A 23,524-nucleotide genomic window follows, 5' to 3' on the forward strand; every position below is an offset into this window, starting at 1 on the left:
TGTTATAGTTTAATTGCATTTTGACTATGATCTTTAGTAGGTTTCTAGCTTTCTGTGTTTTATTCATGTTTGTTTTAATTTTTGTGAGCCGCCTTGAGTCCTGGTTCTGGGAGAAAGGTAGGAAATACATACATACATACATACATACATACATACATACATACAACCACCAGTAGCAAGCAGGAGGGGGTGGTCACCTACCCTGGGAAAATTGAATTTACCCTAGAGTGCATGGTACAGCACATAAATGGCATTATCCAGACAAAAGCCAGGTCTGCTCAGCCTTGCACCCCATGTCCCATGGAGCTCAGTAGGACTTGCATCTGAGTAGACAAAGTTATTTTCAGTGGAACTTTTTCTAGAGTTCCCCCATTACTCAGAACTGTATTCTGACAGTGAAAGCTGCTGTGGGAACTTTGTTGAATTGAAGGCTGGAAATCTTTAAAATAAATAAGTTAATACATTTGAATCCTGAACGGGTATGTACAGTGCATTGACAGCTCTTTGCTGCACTTCTTAATGCCATCCTCTTAATGCAATGCAGCAGGATGGTGCATATGTGCTGTATGTGCAAGCTTACTCCTCTCTGGATTAGTGAGGCCAATATACTCCTCTCAGGAGTAGTGCTTCAAGGTAACAAGCTTTAATTTATTATAACGTTGACTATACATCTACAAAGTTTGCTAAGGGTGTTGAGAGTTGCTAGGAGATCCCTATTTCCACCGCAGCCACAGTTCCCAGAATTCTCTGGAACTGACCGTTAAACAATTCTGATAATTGTAACTTTGTGATTCTCAAGAGAGGTTGTCCGCAATGAGCATTCTGTACATTGAAAGTGACAGACAGACAAATTTTGATGAAGTTTTGGGTGATTTTGCTATGAGGAAGGCTAGGGAGAAAACGTTTTAGCCTTACTGTATTTGATGGTTGTAGTTTACTTCCATTTTAAAACTAACCTTTTAATGACAGCATAAAGTAGATTCTAAAAGTGTCACACTGTCAGGTAATCATGATCATATTATTTACACTTCCCAGGCAATATAATTTGTAAACTCAAGATGTTTTTTTTAAGGATAACATTACAACTTCATTTTCCTAAAAAAATATGCTTATTCCACAACAGGTTTACAAAGTTCAATAATTACAAAAGTTTTTCAGTGTTAATTCTATGCATTTTTTAAAATCACCATGGTGTTTAAGCTAACAATAACATCTTATGTCCTTTAGAGGAGAAATTGAGAATCGCAGAATTTTAAATACCCATCATCATCCTTTGCTTCACTCAATTTTATTTAGAACAGTGTTTCCCAACCGGTGTTCCGCGGCACACTAGTGTGCCGCGAGACGTTGCCTGGTGTGCCGTGGGAGGGAGGTGGGCGAGTCGGGCGGCCGGCGAGGGTGCGCAGGCCGAGTGGCGGCCGGCGAGGGGCGGGCAGGAAGCAGCTGGGCAGCGGAGCTCCTCCCGGGCCGGACGGGGAGGGGCTGCGGGGACTCGCCCCGGCGCCCCGTCCGCGCCTCCAGATGAGGCGGGTGGCCGGAGGGCTCGGCTGCCCTGACCGACCCAGTCGCCCGTTCCCGCTTGGCCCTTCCCAGACGAGCGCCTCACGCGCCCCTCGCGGAAAGACTTCCTCGGGAGTAAGCCCCACCCGCCGCCGCCGGAGTTGCTGCCGGGAGGAGGCGGCTTTCCCCTTGGCGGGGCGGGGCGCGCTTGGCGACGAGGAGGCGGCCCCCCCGCTTCTCTTCGGGCGCGCTGCTCTTCGCTCCGGGACCAGAGGAGTGAGGTGCGCGGCGGCGGCGGGCGAGGTTGCGCCGGGTGGAGGCCGGGCGACCCGGGGCTGCTCCGAAGAGGCGGCTCTGCCGGGCGAGGTAACTCTTGCGCGTCGAGGAAAAAGGCTCACGGCGTAATGTATGTCTCTTACTCAGCATATTTGGGAGCGGAGCCTGGCGCTTCTCAAGCCACGCTTGCTAATTTATGAGCAGCCACATTAAAATAAATCCCCGGCGTGTCTTTTCGGGCGCCCTCCGCTCTCCATTTTCACTCCCTCGTTGGATTCCCCTCTCCCAGCGCAGAACCAGAAAAGTTGACATTTCTTCCCTCTCACCCTCGCCTTTTGTGGAAACCTCCCTTAGCGGGGTTGCTGTCTGCGCTTGGGCAACAACATTTTCTAATGGTGGTGTGCCTTGAGATTTTTTTCATGAAACAAGTGTGCCTTTGCCCAAAAAAGGTTGGGAAACACTGATTTAGAACACTTCCATTTTCTTCTAGTCATGAGGGTGGGGGATGGGGGGCTCTCTTCATCTAAATCGGGCCCTGTCTGTGAAGGGAATAGGGGGAATAGGGGTTTCCTAACAACTCTCAGCACCCTTAACAAACTACATTTCCCAAGCTCCTTTGGGGGGAAGCCAGGTAATAGTGCAGATGGAGTCGGGGAGGGGAAATCCTGAAACAGACCAATGACTTAGCATGTTCAATGGACACAGAATGCTGACACAGAATGCTAGAGGTGGAGGGAAACCAGAAAACTAGGAGGGAAGGGGTGGATGCAATGGAATATCTTGAAAGAGGGCTTAGCCGGATTGCTCTAATCCTGAACAGAAGCACTCCACAGCACAATGCTTCTCTGCAGGTCCCCTTGTTAATATTTGATTCTCAAACAAAGTAGCTGACATGGGACCTCTCCCAGTCAAAAGGTCTGTGGAAGGCTGCAAAAAGGCTGTGATTGAGAAGTTGACAGTTGCAAGCAGTTGTTAACCTACAAGAGAAGTCAGCTTGACACAGGTCGAAGTTTAGAAATGTGAAAGTATACCAATACATTTCTCTCAGTAACCACTCAATTTACCCCTCCCTCACACACAAAACACTGGGAACTCAAACAGTGCACACTTGTAAGCCTCCTCCCACCTGTTCTGCACGCAGTCACATTTCCCATTGTTATGCTGCGCCACACAGAATACACTCCCCCATCCTGTTGGCTTGCTATCCAGAACTAACATTTAACTCCCTAGTTCCCATGCTGCCTTAAGGCTCTGCTGGCTACTACATAATATCGGTAGCAGCAGCCTAATTCAAAGGAAAGCTGCAGGGATTGGGGAAGGGTTGGTGTGACTATTAAAAGTACACTTTCTCAAATGTACCAAGTATTTTATAGTCTGAATATTGTATATTTATGTTTTGCATCGACAGAATTAAAAATGTGAAGCACACAGGAACTTTGGGAGCTGCTTTATACTAAGTTCATCTTAGCTCAGTTGTCTTCATTGACTGGCTGTGACTCTCCAGGTCTCTTCCAGATGCTGGAGACTGAATCTGGAACCTTCAGCATGCAAAACATAGATGCTCTACCACTGAGCCACACACCTTTCCTTGTATTTTCACATTTCATCCTGTTTAATGTTTATACTAACATCATGGTAGTATTGTTGTTTTGCTGATTAAAAAAAGAATGACTTGGTGACTGTGGGTGTCACCATTTGGTGAGAGTTGTTAGAGCCCTAAATATAGCTTGGCCTCTACATTGAATGGGAGAGAGTTTTCCAGAGCCTGAGAAGGTTGACACAGGGGATAGAGAGCAAGAAGCCAGAAGAAGAAGAAAAATAGTTTGTTGTCCTCTCACTTTTTTATGCCTCAAGAGCTGTGCGTGCTGGGGGTAAGGATAATAAAATCCTGACAGAAACAGGTCAACGTTAGTCCCAAGTCCGGAATGGAAATCAGTCCAGCAAATATGATCAGTATTTGCTGTCGATGCTTTCTTTCCTCAAATGATACAGATTGTTTTACGTCTCCCGCATCCCATTTGTATTATATTACCCATGCATTGAAATGAATAGGGTAGATTGAACATAATGTTGTTTAGTCATTTAGTCATGTCCGACTCTTCGTGACCCCATGGACCAGAGAACGCCAGGCACCTCTGTCCTCCACTGCCTCCCGCAGTTTGGTCAAACTCATGCTGGTAGCCTCGAAAACACTATCCAACCATCTCGTCCTCTGTCGCCCCCTTCTCCTTGTGCCCTCCATCTTTCCCAACATCAGGGTCTTCTCCAGGGAGTCTTCTCTTCTCATGAGGTGGCCAAAGTACTGGAGCCTCAGCTTCACAATCTGTCCTTCCAGTGAGCACTCAGGGTTGATTTCCTTCAGTATGGAGAGGTTTGATCTTCTTGCAGTCCATGGGACTCTCAAGAGTCTCCTGCAGCACCATAATTCAAAAGCATCAATTCTTCGGCGATCAGCCTTCTTTATGGTCCAGCTCTCACTTCCATACATCACTACTGGGAAAACCATAGCTTTAACTATACGAACCTATATTGAACATAATAGAAACATTAAAAAAAGGATTCTGGATATTTGGGTGAAATCTGTGTGGGCATGAGCCAATTGTGCCCAAGTCACTGTGGATCAGACTATTCCCAATCCATGTCCTTTTTGCATTTGTCCATGCCACCTCACTTTCACATCCATCTATGAATTGTTTATTTTGGGGGGGGGGAATCCATATTTAAATCCACGTTTCTTTGAACAGAGAACTGCATTATAGCATTTCAAGATACACAAAAGCCAGAGGATAGTACTATATGTTCCATTCCACATGTTTGTCTGGGAGGTACAGGTCATGTCGTCAATTCATATTGCAATTCCAAACAGCAAATTCCTCAGGAATTCCTAGAATTCTGCTGCATATGGAGCCAGTAGTTGTGACACACATTCACATCAGAGACTCATTGTTTTTATGCGACTCATTCGAACAGTCATGAGCTATCATAGAAGTTTTTCTATGAACAAAAATGAGGTGTTGGAGTGACCATCATTTTGGCAAAGTATAGTTCTGCATAGCTATAACTGTGAAACAGTGAGCTGCAACCAATGTTAGTCATACTCAGAGTAGGCCAATTGGGTGATTTTTAAGTTTTATTCAGAATAGATCCACTGAAATTAATGGTCCTAACTTAATCCTGTTAATTACTTTCAATGGGTCTACACTGTGTAAAACTTAGTTGAATACCACCCAGTGAAATTAATGGACACGATTAATTCAGACCCATTAATTTTAGCAGGTCTATTCTAAGTAGAACTTAGTTGCCTACAATCCAGTGATACTATTTTATTTTTAAAACTATCAATTTAAGTACATGGATTCATAACATAGGGAAAGGAAAGAGTAAAAGACCCAGTCCGACAACATTATTTCTGAATGTGTCACCAGATACAAAATAAATATCTGCCACCTTTTGGGGATGTTTACAAAGCCCGAGATGCCATATAAATGCCATTCTGAGCTCACAGACTGGCTGTTAAAATAGAACGTATATATAAATTGCAACAGAGGCAACAGGTGAGCACTAAACGTCAACAAATTCTGAGCTGTATTTGCCTTAAGTTTCAGCAATCATAAAAAGTTAGTCCGAACACAGTTTCTGAAGGTGTTTTCAATATTCTGTGGCTAAAACGAAAAGCAAAGTAACCCATGATGATTATGCACGTTAACACAAGAGTTATCAAGTACAACTGATAGCTTTACAAATAACTAGCAGATGCTGATAAAAAAGAGAAAGGAGCAGTTACCAGGAACTATTCAGCTCTATGGAACTATTTGACACCTGTTCGAAATCTCAGCTCCATATACCTGACCACAGCAGAAGTGGTCAACCCTTCTATTTTATCTAGTATTGATTAAGATAATAGTACAGGCTGCTGCATTGATACAGAAATCCTGCAAAGCTTTGGGGAGGATATTCTGGATGCCAAGATTTCTATGGGCTTCTATGGCTGAAAAGTATGGAATGCCACACCTCACCATGTTCCTAAACATTTATTAGTATTTTTCTCTGCTGCACAAATGAATCCATTGATTATATTGTTCTTGATTTAACCTAGGGTCATTTCCATTTGCACATGTTTTGAATATTCATAGTAGGTCAAAATCTTTATTTCACCAACCAAAGCATCATGAAACAGGGTGAAAGGCTGCATGTTCTCTATAACTCTCCATCAAGTTATGGAACAGACAAACAACTTTTTTGGGGGGGAGGGGTGGTGGTTGATGGTAACACCATGCGTTTGCATCTGGTCAGTGTCTTAAAATGGAAAATAGCAGGAGGCAGCAGATAGTAGAAGTCAAAGTAGCAATAGTGCCATATGATGTGAGATATTGTTATTGCATCACCCTCCTGGCTATAGTGATATTGCTGCTCCCTGGTATGGGCCAATCAGGTGGTAGCGAGGGCAGGTAAGCACAAGACTGGCAGCAGGTGGAGGGGGTATAACACCTGGGCCCATAGCTGCTGCCAGTCCATGGCTTCCTCCACCCTCACTGCTGCTCCACCTCATCCTTGGCAAGGGACAGCACCACTGCAGCCAGGAAGGTGGTCCAGTAGTGGCATCCCACCTTACGTAACATGAATGCAGTTGGGATAACTCTACTTTTTAGTTGGAGTGAAATTTCTCTTAGGGAATGAAGCCCAATCTTCACAAGATCCTCTTCCTCCAGTTTACGATTCCACTGTTCAATGGTGAAATTCAGTATTTTCCACATCACATAAAATATTTCCCCTCTATTCGCTTTTTTAAAAACCTAGCATATCACCTAGAATTAATTTCCACATTGGTTGACATTAAGACTGCCTAGGTTTACTTTGTGTTTTCCACCTATCAGAGAACCTGTGTTTTCTCCCATGTGTGAAGATCTGGTTTAATAACAGCCTTAGTAACAGCCGTTTTTTGTATTGGGAGAGATGGGGAAATCGGCTGTTGTTCTGTTGGCCACTGAATAAGGATGGGAAATTGAAGCAAATCAAATAGAACAACTGTACGTTGCCCTTTCTATAACACAAATTGTTAATGGCTATTCTAGGCACACAACTTTAAGGGTCCTTGAGAATGAAAACCTGGAAACCTCACAAGAGCTAAATAATGGCAGGGAGCACTAACTTTGCAAGAAATGAAAAGAGCAGTTGTAACATGTGATTATGTGATAAAAGATTGTATCATACTCTGGCTAAGCATTTTTAAATTCCAAAGGATTCATTTTGAAATGTTGCTCTGCTTCTAAGGTGGTTGGGTGTGCATGGTATATGTCTGTATCTTTAGACAGCTTCCTGGAGCAGCTTTAATCCTAAACAGGAATAGTTGCCTAAAGAGTGGAAATATCTAAGCAAAGGATGGGCAGGAATCTGCCAGGAAATGCTTTATGCATAGGATGTCCTGCTACAGGGCAGGGACTTGTGCCAGATGATTCACTACATTCCCTTCCAACCCCACAGCTGTGCTTCTATGATATACCCACCCTAAATGAAACCTGCATTAGCCTTGATTTCCTTCAGTTGTCATATGACATGCTTTCTAAATTTCATAAACAAATACAGAGAAGAAGTTTAAGGAACCTCCAACTTCAAGATTGCTTGTATTGTTTTGAAGTTACAGAATGGCTAATCTGTGTCACCATTACGGTTCATGTTAAGAACAACAGTCCTATTTTCAGCTTTTAGAGACCAACTATAAGGCTTCTGGTTGTGGCTAATGCTTTTTAGCCTGGGGGACACCTTCACTCTTGGCAAACCCTCCAGAGGTCATATGCCATTGGTGCATTTGGCAACCATACACTTGCGAACACTCTCTCATATACATGCAAAAAAGGTAAAGGTTAAGTCCAGTCAAAGGCGACTATGGGGTGCAGTACTCATCTTGCTTTCAGGTCAAAGGAGCTGGTGTTTGTCCACAGACAGCTTTCCGGGTCATGTGGCCAACATGACTAAACCGCTTCTGGTGCAACAGAACACCATTTACACGGCCCCATTCTGATGCAGATCAACTGAGAAGTTTGTTCATCACTGGGGATGTTAGAGGAAACTGTTCAAATGCCCTAGCAATCTGTTTCCTTCCATTAACTCAGTTTGCATAGACTTGTGCAAAATAAACCAATTGCAACACTGGAAAGTCAAACCAGATGTCAAACAAATATCATAGCTGAATGAGACATGTTTGTACATAGCTAGTTATCATCCCCTCTGTGCTCCTCAAATGATTGATCTGATGACTTGGGAGGGAGAGATGTGCTATGTACCTCTGTCCTAGACAAATTGCTGTTGCAGATCAGTCCTTTAATCTTCTCAATAGAGGAATAATAATAATGAGATATGAATACTGCATACAATTATGGTAACAATTTTAAGTTGTACTTGAGAATGTATCTGGAGGAGTCCGTGGAGACAGAGGTTTGGCAAGATATAAAAAAATAAAAATAAAAATGGTGATAATAGCTAGAGAAGGAGGCAGCTTTGGTGTCTCAGCTGTGCCAAACTAAAGAGTAATATAGGAGCCATGGGAGAAACAGCTAACTTGCTTACAGAAAGAGAGAGAGATGTAAGAACAGTGGAAATAACCTTTTTTAAAAAAGAAAAGTACTCTTGAAAAGAAAAGTACACCACTTGATCTTTACTATTTTTTTTCTGATAGGGACTGACCCACTCTTCCCTTATCACATAACACAGTTTTTCACGAGCTTTCACACTTCCCAAATGTTTTGATGCAGTTTTCAGTTCAAAAAGCATGCTCAAAACAAAACACATTTTAAAATGTGGTCTTAAATAGGTATTAAAGGGTGCAATCGTATGATTAGTGGGAGGTCATATGACTTCGCAGGTGTTTCTGTTTCATGTCAGGCATGACACGGAGAAAGGATCACATAGAGGGGAAAGGATATATAGGAAAAACTTGGCAGAGAAAAGGAAAAAGGGGCATTTCGGGGACTGATTAGGTCCAGTGAATTCCAAGCCCTCCCGTTATCTCAGCATGCCATGATGGTGGTAGATGGAATAAATGCCAGCCTTGGACATGGCATACTAACCCCTCCCAGTCTTTTACCCTGGCAGGCATGAGACTGGCTGGGTTTGGGAACTGGTAGTTCTATTGCCTCCTCCAACCTCACCGGTTTGCTTTGCCCATGAGAATTTGAAAACAACAACACATTAACACGGAAATAGGATGAAAAGGACTTATGGGTGAACACATGGAAAGCTGACACAGACCAGAAACAGACTGATTCACTCATCCTTAAGCACTATTAGATATTTCATATAAGGCTGATGCAAATATCTCAGCCTAAGGAGATAATGTAGTAAATTTGAATGGAAGCCCAGTAGGCAAGGTAGAAATCCATGAATAGTTACAGAGAATATAAAATAGGAATGTAAGAAGAGGTTGCCTTGTACTTTTATAATTTCCTGGCAGTCTTCCATGTCTTGATCTGCTTTCCAGAATGGGAAGCCAACCATGGCCTAAGGTGTTTTCGATTTTTTGTTTTTTTAACAATAATTACACTTCAAAATGAAATTTGGTAGACAATAAGGAGGACTCACTGAGACGGCTCCAATTCTAAAATAGAATCTCAGTGGCTTATTGTTCCATATTTGATCTTGCGAGACAGGGTGAGCCTCGGTCCTAGTACACTGGATGACCATTATGATAATCTGATCTGCTGTCCTTTGCTTAAGCAGGAGTAGTGTCAACAGCAATTGTTGTTGAAATGAAAGCTATTGCAGCAACAGATGTTCTCAAATTCCATAAGGCTCCAAGTTCAATCCCTGGCATCTCCACATAGGACAGAGAAAGACCCCTGAAACCCTGGAGAGTCACTGCCAGAGTGTAGACAGTACTGAAGGAGATGGAACCAATAGTTTGATTCAGTATAAGGCAGATATCTGAGTGTTTCCAAAAACTCTGCCACCACAGTAGCTGGATAGGATTAGAAAATGCTTCTGTTGCAGGTTAAATCCCTGGCAAACCATGGAGAGATGCTGCTAGTCAGTGTAAACAATACCAATCTAGGTGGATCTATGGCAGGCTTCTTCAAACTTGGCCCCCCCAGATGTATTGAGACTACAATTCCCATCATCCCTGACCACTGCTCCTGCTAGTTAGGGATCATGGGAGTTGTAGGCCAAAAACATCTAGAGGGCTGAGTTTGAGGAACCCTGATCTATGGCCTGATTCAGGCGGATGTCAGCTTCCTATTTTCTCTCTGCTCCTACAGTACATCAGTCATGAACCCACAGTACCCATGCAAGTAAGGCACTAATCAACAGCTGGTGACAATGGGAATGTCAGACAATGTCATCCTACTCAGGTTATGCCCCCTCCATATAAAATCCACAAGAATACAGGTGGGAAATCTCTGTTTAGAGCTTCTTGTGGTCTCATGGTTAGCAGGCCTAAATGGAAAAACCAGAGGCTTCTCAGGAAAAGGCCTCAGGTTTTTGAGATAACTCTCAGTTACACACAGAGACATACAAGTTCAGAACACAGACAGCAACACACATCTAGTTATATATGTCAGAGAGGAACAAGCACTGCTTCAAGAGGGAGGGATGAAAGCCATGTGGCTAAGAAAGACTGAAAGCTACAGTAGCACACAGGAGGCAACAGCATCAAGAGACCATTCACTCAGTGGGAAAGAAAAGACTTTGTGAAACAGGCACTGTGGATTTGAGTTCCACTGCTGAGAGATGCCAATGCATCCTTCACAAGGCAAAGCCCAACTTTTGGGTGTGCTGACAGCAAAAATAACTTTGATTTCTTCAACAGGTAATAGAAGGTAGAGTCCCATGGATGCAGGATGGGGAACCTGTAGCCCTCCAGATGTTGTTGGGGCTCCCACCATTCCAAGATAGCAGGACCAAGTGTCAGGGATGATGGGAACATCATCCAGGAACATCTGCAGAGCCAGAGGTTCCTAGCCCTGCACTAGAGCAACTCATAAACTATAGAGCAGACAGAAGAATGCCTTATGATATGATTATGTGTATTCTCCTAGCCAATGACACAACCCCTTGCCAGCCTCTCACTTACCCATTCCATATAGAACAGAACTGAAGCAGAAGAGGATTTAGGAGTGATTGTATCTGCCCCAGCCTGCACAACCCTGGATTTATTATCATTTATGGTCATTTGGTTTCCTTTACCGCTTCTTTCATGTAAAGCATGCTATTAATTCAAAACTTATCAAGCAGTGCCATGCAGCTGTAATATCTCAAACATCTGTTCTTTGTCATCTCACATTTCAGAAAATTAAGTCAGTAAGATCTAATATCATATGGTCTTTTCAGGCAAATTACATCATAATTCTTTAATTATAGCTAATCCTGGTAATACCCAACAAAGAAGCTCTGAACTTAGCTTCTGCTTGTTCAGTAACCATTTAATACCATAAGGGGTTGTGTTTCTTTGTTCTTCTGTCCAAAAATGGAGCTTATGTAAAAATAATGATTATTAATAATGAGTTGCCTCATTACGTATGTTTGCATTAAGAAATAAGCAGCTTCCATTCATTTGAAGAATGATTCTACATGTTCAGAAATATAATATGGTAGGGCTCTCCTAGGACAGTGCCATTTCAGAATGCATTTCTACACGACGAAAATGAAGCCATCAAGGTAAGGAGTACTTGTCAAATGTTGTTTCTGAACTGAAGAGAAGACAACATGTATGTATTGCTATGTAAACAGATGTTAATGGGAAGCAAAGGTCTTCTGGCGAGTCCCTGCTTGGAAACCTGTGAAGTTGGAAAAGAGAGGGACCGAGAGAAGACACATAAACTACATGTATTGTTCAATCACCGCTAAATAACAAGAAGCAGCTAGTGATGGGTGGGGAATCCATGCACAGTCAGACTCTCACTCTTGTACAGATTTATATATATGAGGTGGTCCAATGGCTGCCTGTCCATCTTCGTTAAAAAGTAATTTCAACCACCTAAGAGCAGCTACCAAGTGTGTGGGGCTCCTGTTGCTCATGTGTGTTGAAATCAGTACAGCAAATCCCACGGGGATTAACAGGTCTTGATAATATGCCTCACACTCTTGCAGAAATTTAGGATATTTTATGTGCATTTTACATTCAAATCTCCCTTAGAGTTTCGGGGGGAATTCAACAACAACAAAATAAAATGTATATAAAATACATAAAATTCTCCATGAGTGATACAACACCATCACTTAATTGGACTTGCTACACTGATTTTAATATGTGCAACAGCAGGAGACCCATTTGCTAATTAGATGCTTGTAGGCTTCTGTACTTACTTTTTGAACACAGATAGGCATCTATCAGACCCACCTGGCAAGCAGGTGGGAATTTTCCCTTTACTTTGTACATTACATTTGTGTAGATTTCTAAAGAATTATACAGATTTGTCCTCAGAAACCCACACAGCAATGGGATGGATTGGACTTTATTCCCATTCTGCGATGAGCTGAATTTTAATTTAATTTTATTATTTATTAAATATATTCATTGCTTGTCACCCAAAGGTCTCCAGGCAACTCACAGCAAAGAAAAATTTACAATATATAATACCATAGTGTATCATACAACATAAACACCCATGGAAAAACAAAAAAGCACACATATCAGCTTTATATAGGCGTACCTTGGTTTTTGAACGCCTTGTGACTCAAATGCTTTGGCTCCCAAACACCACAAACCTGGAAGTGAGTATTCCAGTTTGCGAACATTTTTTGGAAGCCAAATGTCCGACACGGAAGCTGCACCAATCAGAAGCTGCACCTTGGTTTTCGAACATTTTCAGAAGTCTAACGGACTTCCAGAACAGATTCCATGTGAGAACCAAGGTACGACTGTAGTAGCAAAAAATAGTAATAATACTCAAATAATTGATCCACTAGCAAATAAACAAAACCTCAGCCTCCTCCTAGTCTAGAAATCATGCACATCAAACCAGCAATTTTCCCCATTTAACGTCCTCACCCCACCCTGAAGTTTGATGTTGAGGCCAGTTGTTACAAAGCAGTGGTCAGTGGGACTAGTGTCCTCCAGGGATGGTCTGTCATCTCTCCTCTCCCTTCAGGGGGCAGCAGTAGCAAAGCAAAGCAGGAAGGTGGTAACAAAAGTTTTGCCTGCTTTGCAGTTGACCCAGCTACTTCTCCTCTCCTGCTTCAATCTTGGCCCCCTCCCTAGAGGCAGCCCAAACAGATCTGGCATTAGGACATGTCTCTCTTAAGCTCAGGTGCTGCAGCTTCAGTGTCAAACCCCACCCCAGATAGTATAGTATAGTAACTAACTGCCATTTAAAGTAAAGTTTCTAAGATGAGATCACTTCTACTTTCAATCTATAGAAATCAAAGACATATTCAGGTCTGGCTTTCCCCCTGGAGTTTTCCCTATTTTTTATACTGCAAAAACTAAATAAATATGGATTTATCAAAGGGCCTTAAGGCAGAGCTGTTCAAGTTATGACTGCATTTTGTTTGAAACTCAAAGCTTTTCAAGCTCCATGCTTATGGGGTGGTGAAACTTAGGTATGCTGGGGATATTGTTTGTTATGGTATTTTCACTTTCATGCTGGAGGTAAAAAAAGAGCTAAAATGAAAAATCTAAGGGAACTGCAAGTATACTCAGAGAGAGAGAGAGAGAGAGAGAGAGAGAGAGAGAGAGAGAGAGAGAGAGAGAGAGAGAGAGAACATGTACACACACAGAGAGAGACTGAATACCCACATTACTATCTTAGCCTCTTTCCAGCAAGTTCTGCTAGCATACAGATGAAGAAGATAATCACATTTGCCAAACTCATTTTAGATACCTTAAGATGGAGATGCAGGAATCAAACAGGTACTGTATTTGAACAACTTCTCCAGCTGCCTGAATCAAGCACACAAGCCATGGTTCTCTGGGCTTGACTAATCTGTGATGACTTTTGTGCTCTGAGGCTAATGCAACATCTCAGCGGATGGAATGTTCAAAGCCCACAATGTCCGAGTTGCCTCAGATGCTGTGAATTTTGGTAGCAAAGTTCATCTATTTCTGGCCTATCTCGAACAATCAAACAGCACTGCAAACGTACAGATGAAATGACCTGTTATGTGATAGGAAAGAGTATTTTCCATGGTCTGTTGGAGCACTATGACCAAAGAGCAATGAACTAAGGAAAACCATGATGCAAAACTGAATCTGGATTTCATTGCTTGAGAACACATACTCCAAATACTTTACAGGGATAAAGCTTGAACAAATAGTTGGCCTGAAAGGAGTTAGTCTGAACAAAGCACTGACCTTTGATGCAGTATGTTCCATGTTAGGTTGCTATCTGGGCAGTTACTCCAGGAAACTGACATGTTTGCACTTCAACATTTCAATATAGTTTACCCAGCATAACATAGTAGCTCAACCAAAGCACATTCACATTTTAAAATTATTCTTTAAAATCACCCTGATTATGCACGCATATAGGCCATGTTCACACCATACATTTAAAGCACTATGATACCACTTTGAACAGTCATGACTTCTCCCAAAGGATTCTGGGACTGTAGTTTATTAAGGGTTCTGAGAGTTGTTAGGAGAACTGTATCCCTCAAAACTACAAAGTTCTCTGGGAGAGGAAAAGAGGTTTCCTAACAACTCTCATCACCCTTAACAAGCTACAGCTCCCAGAATTCTTTGGGGGAGCCATGATTGTTAAAGTGATATCATAGTGCTTTAAATGTATGGGGTGAATGTGGCCTCAGAAACAAGTCCTACTGTTTTCCACAGAACTTCCAAGTATGTAACTAAGAATGGAATGGGGACATTTAAGAATAATTAAAATCTTGGTCTAAAAGTCTTCCTGGAGGTAAAATAAATAAATAAATGAGTAATTACTGAGAGACCACATGATTAATTATAATTTAGTTTTTAGGATAACTGACTGATGAAAGAAGTGAGCAATGGAACTGCTACATATTTTGCCATGATAAATCAAAATGAATTGTATCTAACCAAGCTTTGCTCAAAGTAGACTTACCAAAATGAATGAACCTAAGTTAGTCATGACTATTAATTTCAAAGGGCTTACTCTGACTAGAGCTACTGTATATAACCCAATGCACTAGCAAAATGCTCTGGAAAGCAAAGGGGTTTAGTGGATGGTGAGCTACAGAGTTTGGCCATGTACAGCAGTGCAATATACTGTATGCCAGTATGGCCCCTCTCAAGCTGCCCAGTGTTGGGGCTAGAGATATGTAGGCTTTTTCTCTGGTGCAAAAGAGTCCCTAACCATTCATTTAGATGGAATAAAATAAAGGTGCTGCTCTTTGTTGCTAGAGCAAAGCATGCTGTCCTCGCTTCCTCACAGAGAGAGTAGTTTATTTTTATTTATTTGTCTTTCCCCCAACAATTGTCAAAGGCTGCATCACATTTCATTTGCCTCATAGAACTTAGGCAGTCAGTATGAGTCAAATGGTTCACCACAAAACTGTGCCAATTGAGACTGCATGCAGGGACATGCTTAACCTTTCAAAAATAAGTCATTGTAGTCAGAGGGCCTGGGCCTCTTCTGAGTATGCAGAAGCAGAAACCATCGGTTGCTTCAACAGTCTTGTGAAGACATCAGGATATTATGGGCTTTTTTGCTTTTATATGCTTCCTGTGTTTTTATATTGGTTTTAGGTTATGGGTTTGTTTCTTATGATATACTGTTTCTTTTTCAGACTATACATTGCTTAGAATTTTTAAGAATACATGTAAATAAATAGGAGTATGGATGCAGAATAAGCTAAGCAAATCTATTTTATTTATGTATTTATTATTTCCATTTTAAGACTACTTACTATCTGAAGATCCTGAAGCGGTATACAATAAATAGAAACACAGGTATGAGTACAATCAAAACCATAGCAAATGATTTTCATAAAAGTGAAATGGCTACATATACTGTATCAATAAATAGAAACATAATGTTGTTCTAAATAAATGCAGAAACCCCAATGGGCTCTTGCCCCACTCACCCTGCTCATCTCTTATCTCTCACCTGAGAGCACCAAGTTTTATATCGGAGCAGGCTTTTACCCTCATAACCTACTTCCCTCTATGCACTCCCAACTACAGAATCGTAACAGGTTTGGTGCTGCACAACCTCAGCTCCTGAGAAATCAGCACTGGTAGAAGAAAATAGTAGATTCTTTCCAGAACAGATACCCCCTCCCCAAATTCTCCCCAGTCTAATGTAAGTCCTGGGATGGGCTTGCCTGTGATTAACTCAGCTCTTCTGAAATACTGATTTAGATCAAAGAATAGATATGTCACATACAATGCAGTCATGACAGTTATCATTGACTGTGCAATTATCCCACCATCCTCTCAGGTATATCCAAAGGTGTATAAGGACTGGGATTTACTTATCACATACACACAGTTTGTAAGGTGCTCTGTTAATATGAAGGGGTTTTTTTAGTGCAAAATTTAAATGGCTTACAGTGCAATATTCAGTTCAATTCCTCTAGACAGATATATGCTAAAAACACTGCCCATAGGCTGAGTGCAGTGAGCACTTGTGGTTTTCATTCCAGTAATGGCTCTCGGTTTGCAAGTCTACACTGTTAGTACATCTATTCTTCTTCTTTACTTGTCACAAAAAGTTTGTTTACACCACGCATCCTCTACCCTTAAGGTAACACTGCTGGGGGTTTTCTTTGGTAATTCATACCTGCAGCTCAAATCCAGCCATCTGTCTGAGACGATGAAATTCATTCTTATGTATGCAAAGGCACTGTAAGGTTACTGGCAATCATTTCAAATATCTTATTGCGAAGAAGGCAAAATGCCAACAGATAAGTTGAGTGCAATGTCACTCCTATATTGCAGCCTAAACTGCAGCTAAGGAGAACCTTGGATTTATTTTCTACAAAAGTGCAGGTGGTGCTGCTGCTGCTGCTTTTATGATCCTCCTTTCAGCCTAAGGTCCCAGGACACGTAATTGCAAGAGTAGTTTAAAAAAATGGAGCAAAAACATATTTTACACAAATAAGTAGGAAGCCTCAGAATTACAATTATAGATTTAATTATAGTCTACACAGACTCCACTAAGGAAAACCAACAACCATTATGCATGTTCTTGCTTGAGGGGGAAAAACAACAAGAAAACTATATATCATATTTCCTCAAACATAGGGCTGGACAGAAAACAGATTGTGGTCCATTAAGCAGTTTCTTAATGGACAAGACAAGAATGATGGACAAGGTGGATCTTCATCTGACCTAGCGCCACACAGTTACACTCCACAACCTATTGTACTGGCTTCCAATCTATAGATCTTTCCAGCAGGTGTTTGGGCATTTAGTGTGGTTTCTTTTTTTGCTTTTTCTAAATGAAGTCCTTTATTTATGTATTTTTTAAAAAAACAAAGCCCAGCTTATATAAATTTTAATCAGATTTTATTTTTCTTACTCATAAATTTGAGGCAGTCAGATGGGTGGGATAATAATAATAATAATAATAATAATAATAATAATAATAATAATGGATTTCCCTATTTTCATCAAAGAAAGGTTGCTGGGAATGCTATATGACAATGACATCTTCACTATTTGGTGGCATCTTACCATAAAGAAAGTTAGGTAATATGTTTCCCTCACAAGATGATGTAAATCCATCTTCATAATAGGCTCCTGAGATCTGAAGCAATAAAATATCCTTTGAATTATTATTATTTTTCCCTGTAGCGAAGGCAACAAAGAAACTAGTATGTATAAATACACCTGTTCGGACTCTACTCTCATCTCCACCTCAATAAAATCTGGCTGCCTTCCAGTCACCCTTGAATCAGTTAAATTATGTAGGAATGTCTTGTATCAAAGCTGAGGAAAAGAAAATGGATAGGTTCATGCCTAATTTATTTTGAAAGTGACCCAATGGCCCTTCCACCTGCTGGGAGGAAACTAACCAAACCAGTCTTTCCCTTGAAAACAGTCTACGAAAATAAAGCCTTTAGGGACCTGTTACCATATACTATACTGGGGTCCAGGCCAGAGACCTTTCAAAAGCTATCTAGTTTATCCTTCCTTTCCGTTCCTGCCAGCATGGTCCTTTCCTTCCTGAGGCAGCTTCATTTTTCTAAAGGAACAAGTGGACCATCCCTGCCAGAGGCAACTCATATTTTCTTATCTCTGTCAAAACACTGTCCCTCTGTTTCCTGTGAGTGTCAAATCTTTACATCACCCATGATCGAGAAGGGCATGTCAACAAGCTGGGGTAACCAACATGGTTCCCTCCAGTTGTTGTCCGACTCCAATTCCCATCAGACCCAGCCAGCATGGCCTGTGCTCTGGGATGGTGAAGTCCAGTATCATCTGCACCATGTTGGCTATACCTGAGCTAGGAGCAATAATTACTTAATGGACCTCTGAACCTTCAAAATAATAGACTCAGGTAAAATGATTGTGTGTAGGGTTGGCATATTTCAAACAGTGAAAATCTGGACAAAAATGTTGTTGAGCTTTTTTTAGTTTTGCCCAAAGCTGTTGACTATTTTCTATAAAAACGGCACTACTGACATGGGTTGCCATCTGTCCAGATTTTCGAAGACATTTAGCCAATTTCTGCCTGGACACTACTGACAAATGCAGTATTCCAGATATGACCAGGAATTTCAGCAACCCTAATTGTGTGGAGCTTCAAGCATTGGGCTTTCGGGGAAGTTTTTCCTAAACATTTTGAGATCCATTGCCCCACATGTTCCAGCAGACTTCCTTTTGCTGAGCAGGTTTTTAGTTCAGGCCCTAAATTAGGAATCCTGCAAACTAAATCATTACCTACAATCATATGTAATTTCTTTTGCACTCGGTGAATCATTAAGTATGGGGAGACAGCTTATTTACATCTGCTTAACTATACAGTGCTTGGCAATTTGGATGAACCAATCATTACTTTAAGGATACCAGGCTAGGACCTGCTTAACTACAACATGGCGCCCAACCCCTGCTTGATCCTTTACTCCCTCAAGGAAGGAGTTGCGTTTTCTCCTGCAAGCCTTCTATCAGTCTTGCTTTTTCAGAAGGGAAGACAAAATATACCTCCCTTGGCCAGGAAGCTGTTTTCTATCCATGCAGGAAATCCTAGCACATAATTATCACCAACACAAGGAACAATAGGTGTGAGAAGTGCACCTACTTTGCCATCCAGAAACATAGAGATAAATAATAATTAAGGATACATTTCTCTTTAGAATTATATCTTGTTTGCAGTGTTATATAAATTAGCCATCATCTTGAGGAAAACTACTATTTTGGTTTATGGAAGACTATCCAAAAAGGACAAGTCTCAGACTGGCTCAGAAGTGTCCACTGTCTTCCCTGAAACAAGCATAGTTCAAAAGTGGTCTAAGTGCAACTCAGAAGATGGAGGTTTTCAAAACAGAAGTTGATTGGCCATCTGTCAGGAATTCTTTAGCTGTGATTCTTGCATTCATAGAATCATAGAATTTAGTTGAAAGGGAGCCACAGGGTCATTTAATTCACACCACTGAACTGCAGGAATCTCAGCTAGATCATACATGATAGATGACAATCGAAATCCTGCTTAAAGACCTCCAAAGAAGGAGAGTCCACCATCTCTTGCAGCATTGTGTTCCACTGTCAAACAGTTCTTACTGTCAGAAGGTTCTTCTTGATGTTTATTTAGAATATCCTTTCTTGTAACATGCATCCATTGGTTCAAGTCTTACTCTCCGGAGCAGAAGAAAACAAGCTTGCTCCACCCTCCATGTGACAGCCCTTTAGATATTTGGAGATGGTTATCATATCACCTCTTAGTCTCCTCTTTATAAGGCTAAACATACTCCATTCCATCAACTGTTGCTCATTAGACCTGGTTTCTAGACCCTTCATCATCTTGATTGCCCTCTTCTGCACACATTTTGGCTTGTCAATATCCTTCTTAAATTGTGGCACCCAGAACTGGACACGGTACTCCAGGTGTGATTTGACTAAGGCATAATTGAGTAGGACTATTATGTCCATTGATCAAGACACTTCTATTGATGCAGCCTAGAATAGCATTAGCTTTTTTTTGCTGCTCCATCACACTGTTGACTCCCCATTGACAATGTTGGCTTGTGGTCTACTAACATCCCTAGATCCTTGTCATATGTACTATCGGCAATCCAAGTGTCCCTCATTTTATATTTGTGGTGCTGGTACTTCCTACCTAAGTGTAGAACCTTACCTTTGTCTCTGCAAGGCATCTAGCTAGGAGACCCTTGGGCTCCCTTCCAATACTGTGATTCCATGAAAGTGACTTTCATTTCAACAGATACTATACATTTAGTAAAAACTATTGAAAGCAGTGACACTCACTCACAAGCAAATGAATGCAACATTCATTTGGGTGACCTGTTTGCACAGTCTAGTCTTAAAATGAAATCAGACCTTAAATGATATTTACATTCCTAATTCATAAGGATGCTTCAAGAACTGATGTTTTCAGAACATGTGATTACAGAGTTTGCAGATTATGTTTGAAGATTAGGTTTGTGAAATACATTTATGTATTTATCTTATTATTTTGTATATGCCCAAGGAACTTTTTGTCCATATGATTATTGCCCTGTGAGTACCGTAAATAACTAGCTTCTAAATGCACTTATCCTCACAACACCTAAGTGAAGCAACAAACTGCTGCCTTTCAACCACCATCCCATCTTTAAAACAACAACAAAAAACTAGGTCAGATTTGCACAGAAGTTTCATGTGCTACTTTTGAAAATGCAGGAAGGTGTGTTGCAGACATACTCCAATTTTTATTTATACTAATAGCAAATTTTCCTTCTAACATTACACTTTCCCAACTCTTCTGTAGAATTTCTCTTAGAAGGTAGTATCAATTGCTATGAAGGTACTTCTCTAGGGATAAAAATGCATGAATCACAAAGTGGTTCAAAGTCACAGCTCAGAGTACCTACAGCAGTAGAAGTTACACTACTCAGTCCTGGGTTTACCCTAACACTCACAGAAGGCTCTTTCAACCTGACAATGTTGATTCCACCCCCCATTCAATGCAATATTGGAAGCAGAGTCGCATTCACGGTGAACTGTAAGGATTATGCTATCCCTGACATGAATGTACCAACACATAATTGACTTTCTTCCAGGTTAAGCACAGGTCTCCAGTAGGTGTTTCAGACAACTGCATTGATGATGTATGCATGGAAATTAAGTAGGATGGAAATTAAGTAGGTTATCAGAGGTGAGCATTCATCTCTGCACATTGCATAGAAGCATGGGGGGGGGGAAGCAAAAGTTCATTCCCTGCATTGCTATTATTATTTGCCTGCATTGCTATTGTTGATTAATTTATATACTGCAAGCGCCTGCAGGATGCAAATACAGACTGGGTCTCTCAAATTTCAACAGGGAGGGCATTCAATAGATCTGGTACAATAAGTGGAAAAGGCCACCTTCACAGTGCCAGTTGGGCCATGGCAACATTAGCAGGGTTCCATTTGCTGACTTCAGTGCCTTTAAAGGGTAAAAAGGTAAAGGTAAAGGACCCCTGGCAGTTAAGTCCAGTTGTGAACGACTCTGGGGTTGCGGCGCTCATCTCGTTTTACTGGCCGAGGGAGCCGATGTTTGTCCGCAGACAGTTTTTCCGGGTCATGTGGCCAGCATGACTAAGCCGCTTCTGGAGAACCAGAGCAGTGCATGGAAACGCCATTTACCTTCCCACGGGACTGGTACCTATTTATCTACTTGCACTTTGATGTGCTTTCAAACTGCTTGGTTGGCAGGAACAGGGACTGAGCAATGGAAGTTCACCCCATTGCAGGGATTCGAACCTCCAACCTTCTGATCAGCAAGCCCTAGGCTCAGTGGTTTAGACCACAGCGCCACCCGCGTAGAGGGGAAATCAGCAGTCCAGAGTATTTTAGTAGTTTATATGTAACTCTCAAGACCTTAAAGCTGGCTCAGTAGCTAATAGGCAGCAAGAGCAGATCCATCAGTACAGGTGTGATGTGTGCCCAGTAAAAGACACCACTCAGCACCCAGGCTGTGGGCATTCTGCAGTAGTGGCACCTCTGGATCAGCCATAAGAGAAGCCTGATATATGACGCATTACAGAGAATCTCAGAAATATTTCCCCTGTGGGTGAGATTGTGTCCCTGGACCAAGAATATGGAACAAATGAACAACAAAAGTACCAAAACAGTAGCCTGGGAATGCTCCTAGAGTCATCAATGTCACTGGTGGCTCAAGTGGCTGCAGTAATGAGGAGCATCTCTTACCAGTTTTGGCTGGTACATCAGCTTTGGCTGTGTCTGGACAGGGACAGCTTAGCCACAGTGACTTGTGTCTTGATACCCTAATGCTTTGATTACTGCGATGTGCTCTATGTGGACCCACCCCTGGCTGCAGTCTGGAAGCTGAAGCTAGCGTAGAATGCAACAGTTAGGCTAATGAGCCAGGGACATGTAACACCCTTGTTAAAAGACCTGTACTGTGTCAATTAGCTAACAGGCCAGGTTCTAATGTTAATTTAAAATTTCTTAAGTAGCTAGGGACCAGCATATCTGAGAGAATGCCTTCCATATAAAACTGTCTGCTTCTTGCAGTCATCTTCAGTCATCTCCCAAAGCCTGCAAATGTTCATGGGCAACAACTCACAACAGAGCCTTCCCTGTCGTGACACTTTTCTCTTTTTTTTTTTTTGAATAACCATCTCCCAGACATAAAGCAAACATTAACCCGGTTACACTTTTGATGAATGTTGAAAACCTTCCTGTTCATCTTGATGTGTGCTGGTGTGTGCTGGCAGGCATTGTGGTTTTAAAAATGGTTTTGACTTCCGATTATGTTGGACACCTTTTTTTGGATTTTTAAGTGTATTGTATATTTATCTTGCTGTATGCCACTTTGAAATGACGCTCTTGCTGTGATAATTGCAGGCAGCACACACACATTTTAAAATAAATAACCATCAACAACAATATCTCCTACTTCTCACTGTATGAAGTTACCTCTGTTGAAAATTTCAAGTGAAGCAACCCTACTAGCCATTTGAAACTGTGTTGACCTCTAGCCACTCTTCACAACTGCCATTGAATATTCATTTTTAAATAAGTGCCTGAGAAGTTTAGAAGTGCTATCTGTTCTTTCTACAGGATTCATAAAGTATACTGTACTTCCCCTACAAGAAAACTGTGGTTTCTTAACTCAAGTGATTATTTCTGAGTAAGTGTTTTATTAGCTTCTATCCAAGCCAGCTCTTTCTCTTTCTCCAGATTATGCAGTCTTATGCTCGAGTCCATTAGTCATGTAATTTAGCCTGCCGGAATGAAATTGTTGCCTGCCTTTCTAAAGTGGTAGATAATTAACTGTTGCAGGGGAAGGTATTTGTGCTTTGCCATTGAAAGAAAACTCTTCCTGGGTAAATGAGTAAGAATCCAGATATTGCTAGAATTTTTTTGCTAACTAGCAGTCTGATCCTGTGCATGCTTTAGTTAAACACCAGTGCAGGCTTGTCCATTAGGACTGATGGGGCATTGCCCTACCAACCTCAGTCTGCCCTCATGTAGTTCTCACCTGCCTGTCTTCTAACTTACAACTAGTCCAGGGCTTCCCTATTGCCAACTTCCTCCTCCTCAGTCTCAGTGTTGCCCTTGCAGAACTCAGTAGGAGGAGGATGGGGACAAAACTCAAATTGGTTGGCTCTGCCCATCATTGGCTCAGGCCCCACCTGCTGTTAGCATTTCTGCCTTCTGCACCATC

General features: G+C 41.6%; 1 protein-coding gene across 3 annotated transcripts in view; it reads right to left on the bottom strand.

The window, feature by feature from the left end:
- RASSF9 (Ras association domain family member 9) overlaps window positions 1-23,524 on the bottom strand; it is a 54,559-nt gene that overhangs the window by 21,961 nt on the left and 9,074 nt on the right. The gene's annotated exons all lie outside the window — the stretch shown is intronic.

This window comes from Podarcis melisellensis (genome assembly GCF_964234715.1).
Source record: "Podarcis melisellensis genome assembly, chromosome: 10".
NCBI lineage: Eukaryota > Metazoa > Chordata > Lepidosauria > Squamata > Lacertidae > Podarcis > Podarcis melisellensis.